The sequence below is a fragment of the Equus caballus genome, chromosome 23 (genome assembly GCF_041296265.1).
Source record: "Equus caballus isolate H_3958 breed thoroughbred chromosome 23, TB-T2T, whole genome shotgun sequence".
NCBI lineage: Eukaryota > Metazoa > Chordata > Mammalia > Perissodactyla > Equidae > Equus > Equus caballus.
In genome coordinates this window covers 58288695-58304852 of record NC_091706.1, presented here as the reverse complement: position 1 = coordinate 58304852, position 16158 = coordinate 58288695, and the positions used below count along the sequence as shown (strand labels likewise).

General features: G+C 44.2%; 1 protein-coding gene across 3 annotated transcripts in view; it reads left to right on the top strand.

Annotated features, from left to right (window-relative positions):
* Nucleotides 1-16158, top strand: part of MOB3B (MOB kinase activator 3B) — a 184960-nt gene that overhangs the window by 150910 nt on the left and 17892 nt on the right. The window lies entirely within an intron of this gene.

Sequence of the window (16158 nt, the reverse complement as noted above, 5' to 3'; positions counted from 1 at the left end):
ATCTTCCTCTATTTTTTTAATATGTGGGTCACCATGACAGCATGGCTGACGAGTGGTGTAGGTTATGCCCGGGATCCAAACCCATGAACCCTGGGCTGCTGAAGTGGAGCACGCTGAACTTAAACACTAGGTCATGGGGCCAGTCCCACCTGTGATGCAGTTTTAATTGGATATATTAAAATCCAAAACATTCGATATGAAACTTTACTATTATTGTTTAGGTGAATGGGGACTACATTTCTTTTCTTCATAAGTTATTTTTACAGTTGGACTCAATCTGTGCTTCAGAAGTCAAGGACCTCTGAAAACCCTGTCATCTTTTGTAATGTGAGATCTCACTGTGGATGCCCTCGTCACAGCTATTTCTGGTCAGCTCTGTTGAGTGCTTTCTCATCTAGTAGAATGCAGTGCTTTATGGTGAAGTCGTGCTTTTTCCTCGAAACAAAGTGGCATTTTTGCTAAATGTAACTGACAGAGCAACTAGGTTTCATCCAAGTCCCTCTGAATAATGGCCAGAACGCACGGGCCAGGCTGCAGTCATCTTTGCTACCCTATCTTCCTTTCTCTTTATGTACATGTTTTTGAAATATAAATTTTATGATTATTTATGTATGACGAGGCCAATAGCTCAGGAGACGACTGCCACTGAAGAGATCATTTGTTATACTCACCGATCCCAAGAGAAGGGGGCACACCATGTCCCGGGGGCCACACAGAAACCACCAGGCTGGGTCGGAGGCAGAGGGAGCAGGGAAAACGTGGGCAAGAGACTTTATTGTGGTTTCCCTGGGACGGAACGGGTGAGGCAGGGTAAGAAGGTTTCAGATTGACTATCGTGAATAATTTCAGCAGGCTCTGGGGCCTGGGGGCTGTCCTTAGTGGTCTGGTGCCTGGTCCAGGAGACTAGGAGCCCTAAGTGTGAGAGGCTGACAGAGGAGGTGGTTGGGGTTGTGGGCTCTGGATTTGTGGGTTTGTGTTGGTTGGTGAGTAAACAGCTCATGGGCGAGTTGTTTCCTATCTCTAGGAATTGGCTGGCCCTGGGAGGGGTAGTCCATCCCCAGATATGAAAGGATCAAAATATAAAAAATAAAAGATGTTTAACACAGTACAGTACCTGTATCTGGCAAAGAAGATGTTAGTGAATTTTCATACATCACGTTTAGAGTTTCTGAACTTGAACTCTGTTATTGCTCTGTGAAAGGACATGGCATAAAATATTTTCTTTGCATCATTCAAGAGTTCTGGAATAAAGCAAGACTTTCTGCATACTATTGAGGTTTATCATTGGCCCAACAAGTGCTAATTGTTTTCATTTTCTTTCACAGCAGCTTTCTAGAAAGTTCTTGGAGGCAGGAACTAAGTTGTGTCTGACTTCAGTTGGACAAGTAATGTGGAAAGAAGCTAAAATGCATCATGATTGAGTTGTGCTAGTTTGTCCTGTGTAAAGGCTGTTGTGGGTAAACAGCCACTAGAAGAAGAAAAGCTTATGCAAATAGCTCAGGGAGTTAAAATGCTGGAAAGAGTGATAAAGCTAATTTCAGAAAATGTCAAGGACAGAGGAAAGAGTGGATGGGGGCCATGTAAGTGAAGAGAGTAGAGGAACCAGTCTGATCTCATAGAGATTGAGGTTCCGTGTCTGGGAAATTCAGCTCAGTTCTCTACAATTGACATGTTCAGGTGGAGGGAAATAGCTTCTCCGTAGGTCCACCAGAAAGAAGAGGCCCTCCTCAGCATTCACAGTCTCGGTTTTGCCGAACTAAAGGAGCAGAAACATTAGATGGATAGAGCAGAAAGTCACTTTCTTCTTAATGTACAGCAGCATAAAGGCCGTTGTAGGATGAAGCTCAGTGTAAGTTAGCGAGTAGAGAAAGCCTTTCTTTGCTATCAAAAAATTCTGGAGGCCAGCCCAGTGGCAGAGTGGTTGACTTCATGCTCTCCACTTTGGTGGCCCAAGGTTCACAAGTTCAGATCCTGGGCGCAGATGTACACACCACTTATCAAGCCATGCTGTGGTAGCGTCCCACATATAAAAGAGAGGAAGATTGGCACAGATGTTAGCTCAGGGACAATCTTCCTCACCAAAGCCTCCCCCCCCCAAAAAAAACTGTGTTATTTTCTATAACTGAAGAGATTCTAACACTTGCCTGTGCCAGGAGCTGACTGAAGCCTCAGAATCACAGAAAGGCCCTGAATAACCCAGTATTCTAGAAAGAGCCACACTGGGGGCCCCAGAAAAAACTACAATTGGATTAACCAGGAATTATTAACAGTGGAAGGGGGCAAAAAGAGTATCAGGGTTTTTTTTCCCCAGAAGCTTATAATTCTTTAAATTTTGCTTGAAATAGTATCCTTCCTACCTTTATGTTTAATTAATTATAATTATAGGGAGATTCATTTTAATGCTTTTACATATTAATAACAAGTGTTTTTAATGCTTAAGTGTCTGAAATTATGTATTCACTTTACACAAACCAAAACCTGTAAAGTGACAGAAAAAAGATACTGAGAATGTTTCTGAGGACAATAATTATATAATGTCAGGCTCTGAATACTTAGTGTAGTCCAATGTCCACCTGGAATACTGTACTTGTGGATTGTTATTACTGAAATGAGCATTTTCAATAGTTGGTGCTGGAATACCTAACTTTTGTCTATTGCTGCAATGCATATCTTAAAATCAGTCATATCATATCAAATCAACACATTTTTATTTGATTTGCACGTATCAAATTCCCTATATAGGCAAAGCAAGTTGCTCAGATGTGCTAAGTGCATCAGAAAGATATGCTTTTGAGAATATACAAATGCAGTCTGAAAAAATAGAAAATAATGACTGTCACTCATCTTCCAGCCTTGAAGGATGATAAAGAAGTTAGGCATTTGGCTTCACACTCTAGTTGGACATTCTTTAGAAGAATGTCCAGGGGCCAGAAGGGCAGCATTTATCCGGCCAGTTCCCTTTAGAACATCAGCATTCCCAGAGTTCCCACACCTCCAGTGGGACATTCCTGCTGTCATGCCTTGGGATTCCACAGTATGGAACTCGGAGACCCCACCTCATGTTTCCCTCCGCCATGCGTCCACCACACTCACCCTTTGCTTTTGTCTGATGTCGACTGAGTGGCCAGCACCCCCCGAGGGTAAGAGATTCAGTCTCACACAGGGCTTAAGACAAGGCTCAGACTCTCTGGCTTCAAACCCTGGACCCTTCATTTACTGACTCGCAATCTTGAGCAAGAGAGTTGGCTTTTCAAAGCCTTGTCTTCCTCATTCATAGAATGAGTATGATAATAGAGTTGCTGTAAAAATGAAATGAGTTCGTCACATGGTAAGTGCTTAAGAAATGTTAGCTGTTGGATGATATAGTGAATGTAAAGTAGCTGGCGTATAGTAAGCAGAGATACCCTAATTCTCCCTTCCTGTCTCCCAGGGCCTTGGGCATCTTAGCGATCCTCTAGGTAGCCTTGTAATTGATATAGTTCATTGTATTGGTATCAGTGTCTCCCACAGGATTGTCAACTCTGAGGTCTGGGAGTATACAGGGTATATGCTTGCGTTGCCCACCCACGTTGCCTAGCACATAATAAGTGCTTAGTGAGTTTTTGAATTGGGAAGAGACTTCGAGGATGATGCACCTCCATTCAAAGGGATTACACACCAAGCATTCCTTCCTTGGTGCCACGCTCATCTCAGAACCTGCCTGCAGACCTCCACTTATTCAGTGCTGGAAATGCTTCACCTTAGCAGTTTAGCCAAAGAGATTAAAAGCAAAGGTGCAGAGCAGTGAAGGGATGCATCATAAAGCTTAGGGCTGACAGAGAAAGATGGGACCCCAACTCCCTGTCAGTTCCCTGTTCCAGATTCAAACTAGGTCACCCAGGGAATGTTAAATGCTCTCACTGCTTGTGTCTCCTGGTGTGCTGGGGATAAGGTGACCAACCCTCCCAGATTTAGCACTAAAAATCTCATGTCCTGGGAAAACTCTCAGTCCCTGGCCAGCTGGGATGGTTGGTCACCCTATCAGGCCTCTGAGTGGGAATATACTTTGGATTTCAGAAGCTGAGAGGAGGTCACCCTGGCCAGCGCAGTGAGAAAGGCCAGCGCGTCCATCTTGCCCGTAAGACATGCCTCATGGCTCCCACTGGGACCTGCTGGTCAGCAGCAGCCTGGGAAACACAGGCCATTTCATTTGGTCTCCAACAGGGAGGGGGATGCTGGCGCACTGACACAGAGACAGACGTGACAAGCAATCCATTTCTCATGTAAATGCAACAGCTGAAGATGACTTGAACTCAAGCAGTTCACAGTTGGAGGAAAAGAACCCAAATGATGGTGGTAATTAGAAAATGGGCCGGGCCCTGATTGAATGAGTGGGCTGCTCTTGGCGCTTGGCAGCCCGGGGGTGAGCTGACAGAATTGAGCTAATCAGAATTATCATTAGCAAGCACTGCAGCCAGCAGTGTTTTGTTGGCCTTTCACTAAAAACAAAAGCAGACTCAGAGAGCGCTGTTAGCAATGCAGGAGCTGGTGAATAAAGAGCTGATTAGGGAGGAGGAGAGAGGTTGTCGAGGTGGGGAGGAAAGATAGCAGGGTGCTCGTTCACCCTAAAGCACCTGCTGACCCCTGGGTGACCTTGGTCGAGAGCCTCTTCACCTTCTGTCTCTCGGGCTCCATTTCCTTGTTTCTAACAGTGAAGGTGATTATTCCATCCCTTACTTTGTCAAGGTGCTGCTGTGAAACCACATCTCACCACAGGGCTGTTTTGTTACCTTACGGCAGGGCACTTGGGCCGTGGGAGCTCTCTGTATTTCTCAATAGAGGGCCACACACCAGCTGCATCAGAATCTCCTAGAGTCGGTATTTTTAAACGTGCATCATCGTATACTGAAATCAGAATTATTGAGCTTAGTACCTAGTACCAAGCCCCCTCGGTCTGCATCTCATACTTTCCTGTGCATTTGAGTCACCTGGGCATCTTGCCAAAATGCTGGTTCTGATTCAGTGCACCTGGGCCTGGGATGGGACGTGAGTGTGTACATTTTGCTCCCGGATGCTCCTGGTTCCCAGGCCACATTCTGAGGGGCGAGACTCTGGTTGACAATTACTCTCAGATTGGAGACTTATTTTTTTTTAGCACATCATTTCTTCTCCTTCCCTAGGATTGTGGTTAGCTCAGTGAGGTGGGAAGGTAAAGCAAAGAAGAAAACTCTAAGGATCCGTGTTGGCTAAGAGTATTCCTCAAAATGCTGGACCCGAGTATGGCCCAGTGAAAACAGACTTCTTTACTTGGTCAAATGAGTTTGCAAAATGCTCTGTCATCTCCACCCTTGAAGACGCAAAATGTTCAGTCACAGATTAGAAGATTGAGAAGTCCTCCAGTGAAGACACTGGTTCGATTTTGTGTAGCCCACCCAATTTAACTGCATTTGGTTCCTGAAATCTTTTTTCTTTTGTTATCACTCATTAACATCTTGGAGAGATCATGACCCGTTGAACAATTTTGGGCAACACTGTTCATCTTTGTGGCGGATCACTAGATTCTGAGTTTTCCCTCCCTGCCTCCACCCTGGCCACTGCATACCCGCCACTGCTGCGTTGGATGTGTAAGAGATAAGACTCAGAGAGGGAGATGGGAAGGAAGTGAAATTCATCAAATGGGAGGGCTTCACAGAAAGAAAAGAAACCCTGCCCTGCTCATGCTCACTCCTCAGTCCTCCCACATGATGGTGTGACACACAAGATCATTGAGTTCTTACCACGTGCAAGGCACACAAGGATTCCCAAGAAATAAACGCTAGCTCCATTTCTTGAGTTCCAGATGTTCCATTAAGCACTTTGCATAGATTACATTGCATCTCTTACACTTGTTACCTTTATTTCACACAGATGTGGTGAGCAATTTCTCAACATTCAAACTACATTCCTCTCCATCCCTCATTTTTCTCGTTACTGCCATCTTGTCACACCAAAGCGTCCCCCACTCCACCAGTTTGTAGGCGGTGCCTCTTGGCTGATGACTGAGGTTCATGACCAAATGATTTTAGGCTTCAGCACCAAAACCACTGTTTTAAAAATGGGTACTTTAGGACCAGATGGAAGAAAAACAGTTTGAAGACCAAAGATTAGGGGAGCCTTGTCTCATAAAGGCCCGGCACAGCCCATCTAAGCCCAGGCATATGCTGACCTTGTGTTCCCCCAAGAGGTCGCCAGGTCGTGCCTGCACTTCCCTTGGAGACGGTTGGGTGAGTGCAGTAGCCAAGGTTGGCCTGTCATGGCAAGATCAGGTCAGGACTGTGAAAAGAAGCAGAGCCTCCCACAGGAGCCAGAGCCGCTCCCCAAAATAGCCAGCAAGGAAGAGTCATTGTGGGGCTTTTGAAAGGAGCTTTTCTTTTGAAACATCATCTCTGCAAAGGCCTCCGGCTGCTTCTCGTCAGGCGGGTTCCTTGACTTTCAGCCAAGTGGCTCGGACATGGACACAGGCGTTGAAGAAGAAAGAGCGTCAGCCTGCGAGCCTGGCCGTTTGGCCTTTACAGTGATGTTTGCACTAATATGTTACCACTTAAGTTGCCTGACCCTGAGAGAGGCATGTAATGTCTCTGGGCCTCAGTTTCCCATCTGTGAAAGAGAGCAGATCTGGAGTCCCCCCAGCTTGTCTTATTGAGATTATGATCTTTGACATGGTGTTTCACCAGCCTTGTCATCTTTCATTCAGGCTGAGCTTCTCTCTTTGCTTAGAGAGGCCTTCATGAATTAAAGCCCACTATGCCAGCAGAGGGGATGTACCTGGCACAGAGAGTTGCTGGAGTTTGCATTCAGAGACTTTGTCAATTTGGATAGTTCGTGTGTGTGTCTGTGTGTGTGTGTGTGTGTGTGTGTGTGTGTGTGTCCAGTATGGCATCAGCTGGTGGTTGTTGTTCAGGACATCCCAAATGCCCAGAGATGAGAGGGAGAGCCTGCCAGAGACCATTTTAGGAGCTTTGGCAGATGTATCCTAACGTGTCAGTTTGAAAAATAGCAAAGCAATGTGGGATTGTTTTCAATGAACTGCATTGTGCTGGGTTACTGGGAACGCGGCAAATCAGTCACATGTCTGTGTCGGTGCTATTTATTCATCCTCTCTTGGTGTCCAGAGAGCTTTTGTTCTGGTTTGTAGGATGACAGATAGCTGAGTTTTGTTTTTTGGTTTTGGTTTTGGGTTTTTTGGGGGTCAGGAGTAAGATGTGCTCTGGTTTATCCTAGAACCTAAAATATGATCAGCTAGTTGAGTTGAAGATGATGCCGATGGGGAAATTGTCAGCACATAATATTAAGTGATAAAAATAGGACTCAAAACTGTATTAGAAAATCTCTATAATCATATGTCTGTCTATTAGTCTTGTTTGCTAGAATCATCTAATCATAGATGAGAAAGGAAATATGGAAAAAAGTATGAAGAGCAGTTATCTCGGTGGAATTATGGGTAATGCTTCTTTTTATATATAGCTATTTGGGCTTTTGAAGGGTTCTATCACAGACATATATCACTTTTACAATAATCAGAAAATCAAACTGTATGCTTTAAAAGGCCTTACAGGGGCCGGCCCGGTGGCATAGTAGTTAAATTCATGTGCTCCACTTCAGCGGCCTGGGGTTTGCAGGTTCAGATCCTGGGTGCGGACCTAGCATGGCTTGTCAAGCCATGCTGTGGCAGCATCCCACATAAAATAGAGGAATATTGACACAGATGTTAGCTCAGTGACAATATTCCTCAAGCAAGAAGAGGAAGATTGGTACAGATGTTAACTCAGGGCCAATCTTCCTCACAACAAAAATAAGTAAATAGAAAAATAAAAGGCCTTGCAACAAAGACCAAAGCTGCACATGACAAGCAGCCCGTGTACCCAGGACCAGGTGTCTAAGTGTGCTCTCTCCCATTTCTGGCCATGCCCTCTGCTCCCCCTTTCACAGGGCTGCAGTTGACAGAGATGCTCAAAGGAGCAAGCCAGTGGTTATGCAGACTGCTTTGTGACTGTAGTTGGAGGTGGATGTGCACAACCACCTTGCAGTGAACAAGCTTTCCCTGGATATTGGGTGGTCCCTCCTAGAGTGGGGAGCTAAGCATCGTGTAAACATTGAGGTGATGTTATCTTTATAATGTGTACAGTTCTAGTTTTGGAGTGGGCAGATCTCAGTGGTTCTAAAGCACGTGATGAAGTCTGCGGATTACCCACACGTAACATGTCCAACTCTGCAGCGACAGGCTTTGCTCAGGCACCTCACTGCCAAGGGCACCGTGATCATGACTGAAGGTTTTAGTTGGCATTTTTTTCCATCTAGATTCCTCTACTTAACTAGGTTGGGAGAGATTTGGGGTTTTTTCTAACTTCAAGTTTTAAAAGAGCATGAAAGAGATTTGTTGCAAAGAGATTAATCCATGCCATGGAATGGTCTATGTACAGTTTTATTGAACTTAAGCATAAGTGTACTTACAATAGCTACAAATAATTTTTAGCTGAAACTATAGTATGGGTCTAGAGTTAATTCCAACCCCTTTTACTAAGATACTAGCAAAAACCAAGATTAGAGGTGACTAAGGAAATGTCTCTGTCCTGGTCTGGTCTTGTTTTATCATTTTTCTTCTCAGAGAGGACCAGTCTCTTCTCCTACCCCCAGGAACCCATGCCCCGTCCTGGTTTATACCACCCTGTGTCTCTGGATTGGTCATTTCCCTGTACGGGGTTGATTTTCTAATCACAACAAATTCTCAGTGTTTAGCTGCTTGGTTTAAATTTTAAAATATAGTCTTAAAAACTATCGATATATTTCCATAACTCTTATTGTTTCTGCTCCAGTTTGTCATTGCATACCTCTGTCTAATTCCTACATGTCAGATTATCCTCCAGCTCTGCAAGTATGCCCACAATGGCAGCCCAAGATTGTCTAGGCTTAAAGTCATATACTGTCTTCTCTCTTTACCTTTGCTGAGTGGGAATGGTTTATAGACTGCCTCTGATTTTTGACTGGAAGAGAGTCATTTCTAGACCGTTCAGTAAACATTTATTACTTGCTGACTGTGTGCTGAAAATCAGATCCTTACTTTCAAAAAATTCATTGGAAGTTTCATCCTACCCTGCATTACTGCAGCATCTCCCAAAGTATTTTTCCCAGAATCTACTCGTTCTAACAGATGTCAAAAGGTATTGTGTGAAAAGAGGCTCCAGGATCAAATAACTAGGGGAAACAGTGAGTTAATAAAGGTATTCCGGTTTCTTTAATACCTTAACATGCATCCCACCTCTCCCAGTGAGGTATAGCACATGCAGATTTATTAGCTCAGGGAATCCTTTCTCTACATAGCATCTTGTGCGTCTAAGGCTTTCAAATACCCTTTGGGAAATACTAAGCACACAGTCTTATACAATCTACCTTCTGTATTATAAAGTCATTCTCTTCTGGCTGCTGAGGGTCTGTTAAGCATTTATTGAACACCTACTATATGTCAAACATCATGCTGTGTGCCAGAGTAACAGTCAAATAAGATGCACCTCTATTCTTTAAGAAGCTCACAGTTTTATAGAATCATATGCTTCCACCCATTATGTAGAGCTGCGTTGTCCATTATAGTAGCCACTAACCACTATGGTTACTTAAATTTAACTTAATTAAAATTAAATAAAAATTAGGTTCTTATCTTACTAGCCACACATGTCTAGTGGTAATTGTATTGGGTAGCACAGATACTGAACATTTCCATCATTGTGGAACATTCTCTTGGACACCACTGAATTAGAGGTCTATGATACACTATTACTACCCTCTCCAACCATGAATGGCTGCCAGATGTGTTCAAAATTGTCCCTATGCTGCCTCAGTGAGGCATTGCCATTTAGCTCTTTAAGCTCCTGGGACGGTCTGCTTCTCTTTGCGAGGCCATTTCCCTCCCAGTTTACAGAAGAAGAACAGATAAGACTCACAACCATCTGCTCAATGCTTCTGCCTAGGTCTCATTTCAGGATCTCCACCTCAGGGAGCAGCTCGATACCTCAGGAGTGCTGTTGGTCTCTGGGGCACCAAATCGTCATTACACTTTACTCTGCCTGCAGTGTTGGAAATTGCTGTAGAATGTCAATCACAGCAGGAATTAATTCATCTTCATGAGCATTTGTATGAAAATGTGAATTGTCAGTGTGGCTTGATGCCCATATGAGAGCCTGCCAAGTGTTGGCTGCTATGTGTGGTCTAGACTAGTTCAAATTTCCCAGCCAGATAAGAGTAGATTCTTTGGCTCCAAAAGATGTCAAATGAGTATTAAGTTGGGATTTGAATGCAGGAAGGTTTTCCTTATTGAAATATAACAGTATATATTTCACCATCTACCTGTCCCACCACAATAAAAGCATGAGGAGAAGATTATAAGCAGTCACTAAGTAGGGACTTGTGTGGTCACTTGTGTGGCCTTAAGAACACTTGTTCCCATGAAGTAATTTTATATATAAAGGTCAGATATACAAGCCACCAACAAAGCCACTTAGCCATAATGTAGTACTGGACCATAGTACTAATCAGTATTAGTTCCATGATGTTAGTGTTCATAGATTCCTATCACATTGTGAATCTGAGTGTAAATGGACCAACAAATAAAAATGAAATGCATACAGGTAGATCTGGAGGAAGAAAGAGGAATTCAGACTACTCCAAAGGGAACTCCCTGGAGTTCCTTGAATGGGCCATGACCTCTTACCTCCCGGCCATGGTATGTGCCCATCCGTCTGCCTCCAGGTCCTCCTAAGTCTTGCTCATCCTGCAAGTCTTGGCTTAAACATCCCTTCCTCAGAGTCGACTTCTCTCACTCCACATCATGGTAGGTCCCTGCGGACTGCTCCCAGAGCTCCCTGATCCCAAAGAGGGCAACCAAGTAGACGCCACAATATCTGGAAGGAGTAGTGTCAGAAGGGATAAACCATCACTTCCACTATTTTCTGTTCCTTAAAAGTGAGTCACTAAGTCCAGCCTACACTTAAGGGGAGGGGAATTAAGCTCTATCTCTTGAGGAGAGGAATATCCAAGAATTTTTGGATGTATGTTTAAAGCACCACACAGACGAAAATTTTTTAACTGGTGATGTTTGTCTTCGGCCCCTGTATTGCCCTTTCTTCTCATTTCCCACATCCTAAAGCTCAGGTCTGCCACCTCTCCCAAGTGCTCATTGCTCCAGACATCGCCTGCCTCCGTGGAAACACCCATCACCTCAGTGTAGTCACTTCCTCTTCCCCATCCTAGCCACGCGCCTTGAAGAAGACAACCTAGGCAGTGGACTCCACTCTCTCACTTCCCTTTTGATTCACAGGAATCTGCACTCGGTCACTCCAGAAACCTGCTCTTTCTCCTGAAGCAGTACCCCTGCAGGCCTGTGCACTTACTTGTGAAACAGAGAAGAAACAATGAATAATATAGTTCACTAATAATTCACGTTATGGATAAATCTTAAAAACATTGTGCTGAGCAAAAGAAACCAGACACAAAAAGGCCAACTGTTTGATCCCATTTATATCAAATTCCAGAACCATCTAAACTAATCCACAGCATCAGAAACCAGATCAGTGGCTGCCTGGGGCCAAGGGTGGGGGTAGAGGATTGACCACAAAGGGACAGGAGGCAGTTTTCAGAGGTGATAGAAATGTTTCATGTCTTAATTGTGGTGGTGTCGTGGGAGCATATAGCTGTCAGAACTCATCAAACTGTACGTTCAAATAGAAGGATTTTACTGGAGACAAAATATACCGTGATAAAATTTATTTTTAAAGTATGTTTGATAAATATATCTGACATATTTTACAAACAACCTCAATATTCACAAGAAGAATGTTTTGACAGGTCTTCGTGGAAAACTTTTGTCTTCCTGCTGCATGAGTGGTTAAGGAGATAAAGTGGAAGGAAAAGTAGCCAGAAGTACTTCATGTCACAGAGATAGGTGGCTCTCCGTCCCCTCTGGCAATAGTAGGAACGACTGTAACCCATTCCGCAGCACATCACCTGGGGAGATTCCAGAAAGTATCCCAGTTCTCAGGCCTCATCTCAGACCTGTTAAATTAGAATCTCCAAATTTGGGGCCCAAGCGAAGGAAAGCTCTCCAGATGGCTCTCCTGTGACACTGCGGGAGAGCCCCAGTGCTTCTCAAACTTTGTCCTGCCCAAGAACATCTGAGAGCGTGGGAAGGGTTCTACCACTGGAAATTCTGATTCCGTAAGCCTGTAATGGGGCTCATGAATCTGCATTTTTCATAAGCTCCCAGGTAATTCTGATGCAGGTGGTCCAGGCATCACACTTTGAAACGCATACCAGCTATTCTCAAATTTCTAAGCAGAATTGGAGTTCAACAAGATGCCTGGGCCAAAGAGTGGCCCTTACATCTTGATTTTTTTTTTTTTTTCTGAGGACGATTAGCCCTGAGCTAACTACTGCCAATCCTCCTCTTTTTGCTGAGGAAGACTGGCCCTGAGCTAACATCCATGCCCATCTTCCTCTACTTTATATGTGGGATGCCTACCACAGCATTGCTTTTGCCAAGCAATGCCACATCCGCACCTGGGATCCGAACCGGCGAACCCTGGGCCGCTGAGAAGCGGAATGTGCACACTTAACTGCTGCGCCACCAGGCCCGCCCCTCATCTTGATATTTTAGATGGCATCCAGACCCATTACTTCTGTTTCCTTAAGCCCAGGCTTCCTGCCTCCACCCCAGCCCTTCCCCCAGATCCACCGGACACCCAGTACCCTATCTAGACAGTGGTGTTTTTGTCACCCCCTGCTGGCAGCAGTCATCACCATACTCTAGAAGCCCATCCCCCGAGACCTCACCCGTTTATCCTGATGCCTCACCTGTGTTAGAGCCCCCATCACACAAACCTTAGTGCTACTGGGGCCCAGTGCTCCAGGCACATAGCTAGGTGCTGGGGATACAGCGATCGGCCAGGCTTGATCCTTGACATGAGCCTTCTTATCAGTGCCGAGATGTGAATGGTCCTAATTCTGCCACTGGTAAAATGAGAGGCCGTAACCAAGAGGAGTGGTCCTTAGCATGAGGTTCTGTGAACATGCTGGGTGGAGCCTGAACGCAGTTCTGGGACCTTGCCTCCTGTTCCACCAGAGCTGCCACGTTTCTCTCCTTCCTGCCTTCTTTTTGAGGTTACGGTAGAAGAAATGGTTTCTGCTGCTAAAACAAGTTGTAGACCCACCAGATTAGGAAAGGTTTCGATTTCCCTCCAGTTCTGGCACATTGTGGATCTAGAATGACATCGATGGTCACTGCCTTTCCTTTTACTTCATTTATTTCTATTAGTATAATTATTTTAAAACAGAGGGTTATGGTAGAGATTTATGTCTATGTCTTATTAACATATTTCAGCATAGAAGAACTTTACATGGCCTGTAATAACTATATACTTTCAAAATTTGATATGGTCAGCATCTGAGGATATAACAAGAGGGAAATTTTTTCAGTAAAGCCAAGGACCAGGTGCTTTAGGAAATATGTTTGTGTATTACCTCATTTATTCTGCACACAATTCTATGAGATAAATAATGTTTTTATCTCCATTTTAGAGAGGAGGAAAATCAGGCAAAGAGGTGAAGTAACTTGTCCAATGTCACAAAGCTCTGTGGGGCCAGGAGTTGAACACATGCATTCTGACTCCAAAACCCAGACGTGGCCTCTGCTGAGGAAATGCAGGAGGTGGCTTTTTGCCCAGGGACACACTAACTCAGTTGGGTTCTGATGATGGACAGCAGCTAGATGATTCCCAGGGTTCTCTTCCTCTCTCAGCAGTGTCTGGCTGTGAGACCATAGTCAAGTCACATCAACTGTCTGAGTCCACGGAATGTGCGTTGTTGAATGACTCCAGTGGATAACAGTGTGCAAAGAGCTGGTGCTCAGTGCCGGGGCAACCAAAAGTCATGGCCCCTGCCTCAAGAAGTTCAATGTCTGTAGGTCAGAAGACCCAAACCCAAAGCCTACAGAGGTCCTACAGAGGTCGCACCTGTGAGTTAGCAAGCCGGTAGTGATAGGAAGCTGTGGGAGCAGGCACCATGCAACCCCAGCTTGTGGTTTCAGTGGGAGAGCAGAGACCCGGGGTTTCCAAATCAAAAGAAATTGGAGCTCCAACATTTTAGGTGAACTCTCCAGAATTTTAAATGGTGGCAACCGATTAGAGCGGTTCTTGTATTTTATTTTTAAATCTACAGGCCTAACCAACTCTTCCTAGGAGTACAATTTGCCTAGGGGCCATCGTCTTGCATTCCTGCCTTAAACAGAGACTGTGGTGGGCAGGCGAGAGTCTGGCCCATTACACATTCAGTGTCTGCACTTGGAGTGTTACTTTTAGAGTTTTTCCTTATCTCGAAAACCCAGAACATCCAAGCATAGGAAGTGAAACATGCGGGAGGGCGGGTGGCATGTTTGGGGTGTACGGGGTTTGTGTGAAGCAGACAAAGCAATGGCCATTTGATTAGGTTGATGTCAACTTCATACCGTACTGCTCTCTGCTCCATCACCATTGCTGGTCTGCAGGGGCTGTACTGCTGCAGGCAACAAGGCACAGTCACATCTGTTCCTTTATCATTGGCTTCACTTGACGCGACCAGTGTCATCGCCAGTTGGCATTTAGATTGTTGACCCCGTTGCTGCCAAGCCCCGGCCGTCAGCAGCTGTTGTTATTGTATATGCCTACTCCAAACAGAGCCTTCAGAAACCCCGTCGTATACCACCTCTGCTCTAGGGAACTGGCAGAAAATACCAGCATACTCACAGCACACTCAAGAGATTTTATCTATTCATCTTTGAAAAACATTGGCAAATGGACAGGAGTCAAATATGCTGTTTACCCACATCTAACATACGCTGGTTTTCGTTTTATGGCCCTAATGATTGAAGAGGAAGACTTGTCATTAAAGTTGGCACTCCTGCTCGTATCTAAATTCCATTTTTAATATAAGGTTTCTATTGTGGTTTGCTCTTTTTTTGGAACTCACTGCTTCCCTAGTGGTTACAACAGCCTTTGTACATACACTACAGAGGAATCTTAATAAGTGCTCACTGAGTGTGGTTTTCTGCTTGGTGTCACTGGTGTGAGATGTTAGCGTTATAAGAGGTTCTCAGACATAGTTACTCTTTATTTTGGTTTCTGTTGATGGTGCAAGGGTGCTTGGCATTTGCATTAATAGAGACACATTGTTCCAAATGGAAGAATTCTTATAAACATTTTCGTTTCCAATATTGACAGCAATAACAGAGGAATTTAATTAGTTGGACATGCACGTGTTCTTGGAGCACAAGCACACACATGTGCACAGACACACACATGCTAATACTCATTTTTTCCTGATAAAGCTTCAAATCTTTGAAAATGCCTTCTCTGAGTATTTTTTTTTCATTGTGTTAATGGAATTGTATTCTTCCTTGAAGCTTTGAAATTATTTCTTCCAAAATTGGTATCTATGCCGTCTTTTTCATTGTCGTTTAGTTTTATTTTAAATTACGGTAAAATACATATAATACAAGATGTGCCGTCTTAACTATTTTAAGTTTACAGTTCAGTGTCATTAAGCATGCACACGTCGTTATTCAACTATCACCCCCATCCATCTCCAGAACTTTTCATCTTGATACGTATGGTTCTTATTATTTTATTTTTTAATGTTTTTTCACGTGTGAGCCAGGTCTTTAGGATGTGCAGTTGAGGCCAGAAAGGGGAACAAAAAGTATGCAAAGGAAAATGGTATCTGCTTTCATTTCTCTTCAGCAGAGGCAGTGCTGCTCGCAACTCTCAATACATTAGACAATCTCCCTCTTACATTGGGAGCAAAACAGAGTGACAGCAGTGCCACATAGTGACCTCTATTGCTAAAAAGTCTAAAATTATAGTTACGTAATAAATTATCAGAAGAGCAAGTAAGGAAGCAGCCCTAACAAGTAAAAATTGCCTTGGCCTCCAAAGCACGTTCCCTTTATGTAAAATTCATGTTGTTTTCATGGTTCATTAATTGGGAATCTGAGACTAAAAAGAGAAAGGCTCGCCTCGTCCCGCTCTCTGACAGCTGTGGAAGTTTCTAAGGGACTGTAGGCACGTGCGGAGTTTACTCCATTCTTGTTCGAAATGTGTCTTCTTACTGATGTAGCATCAC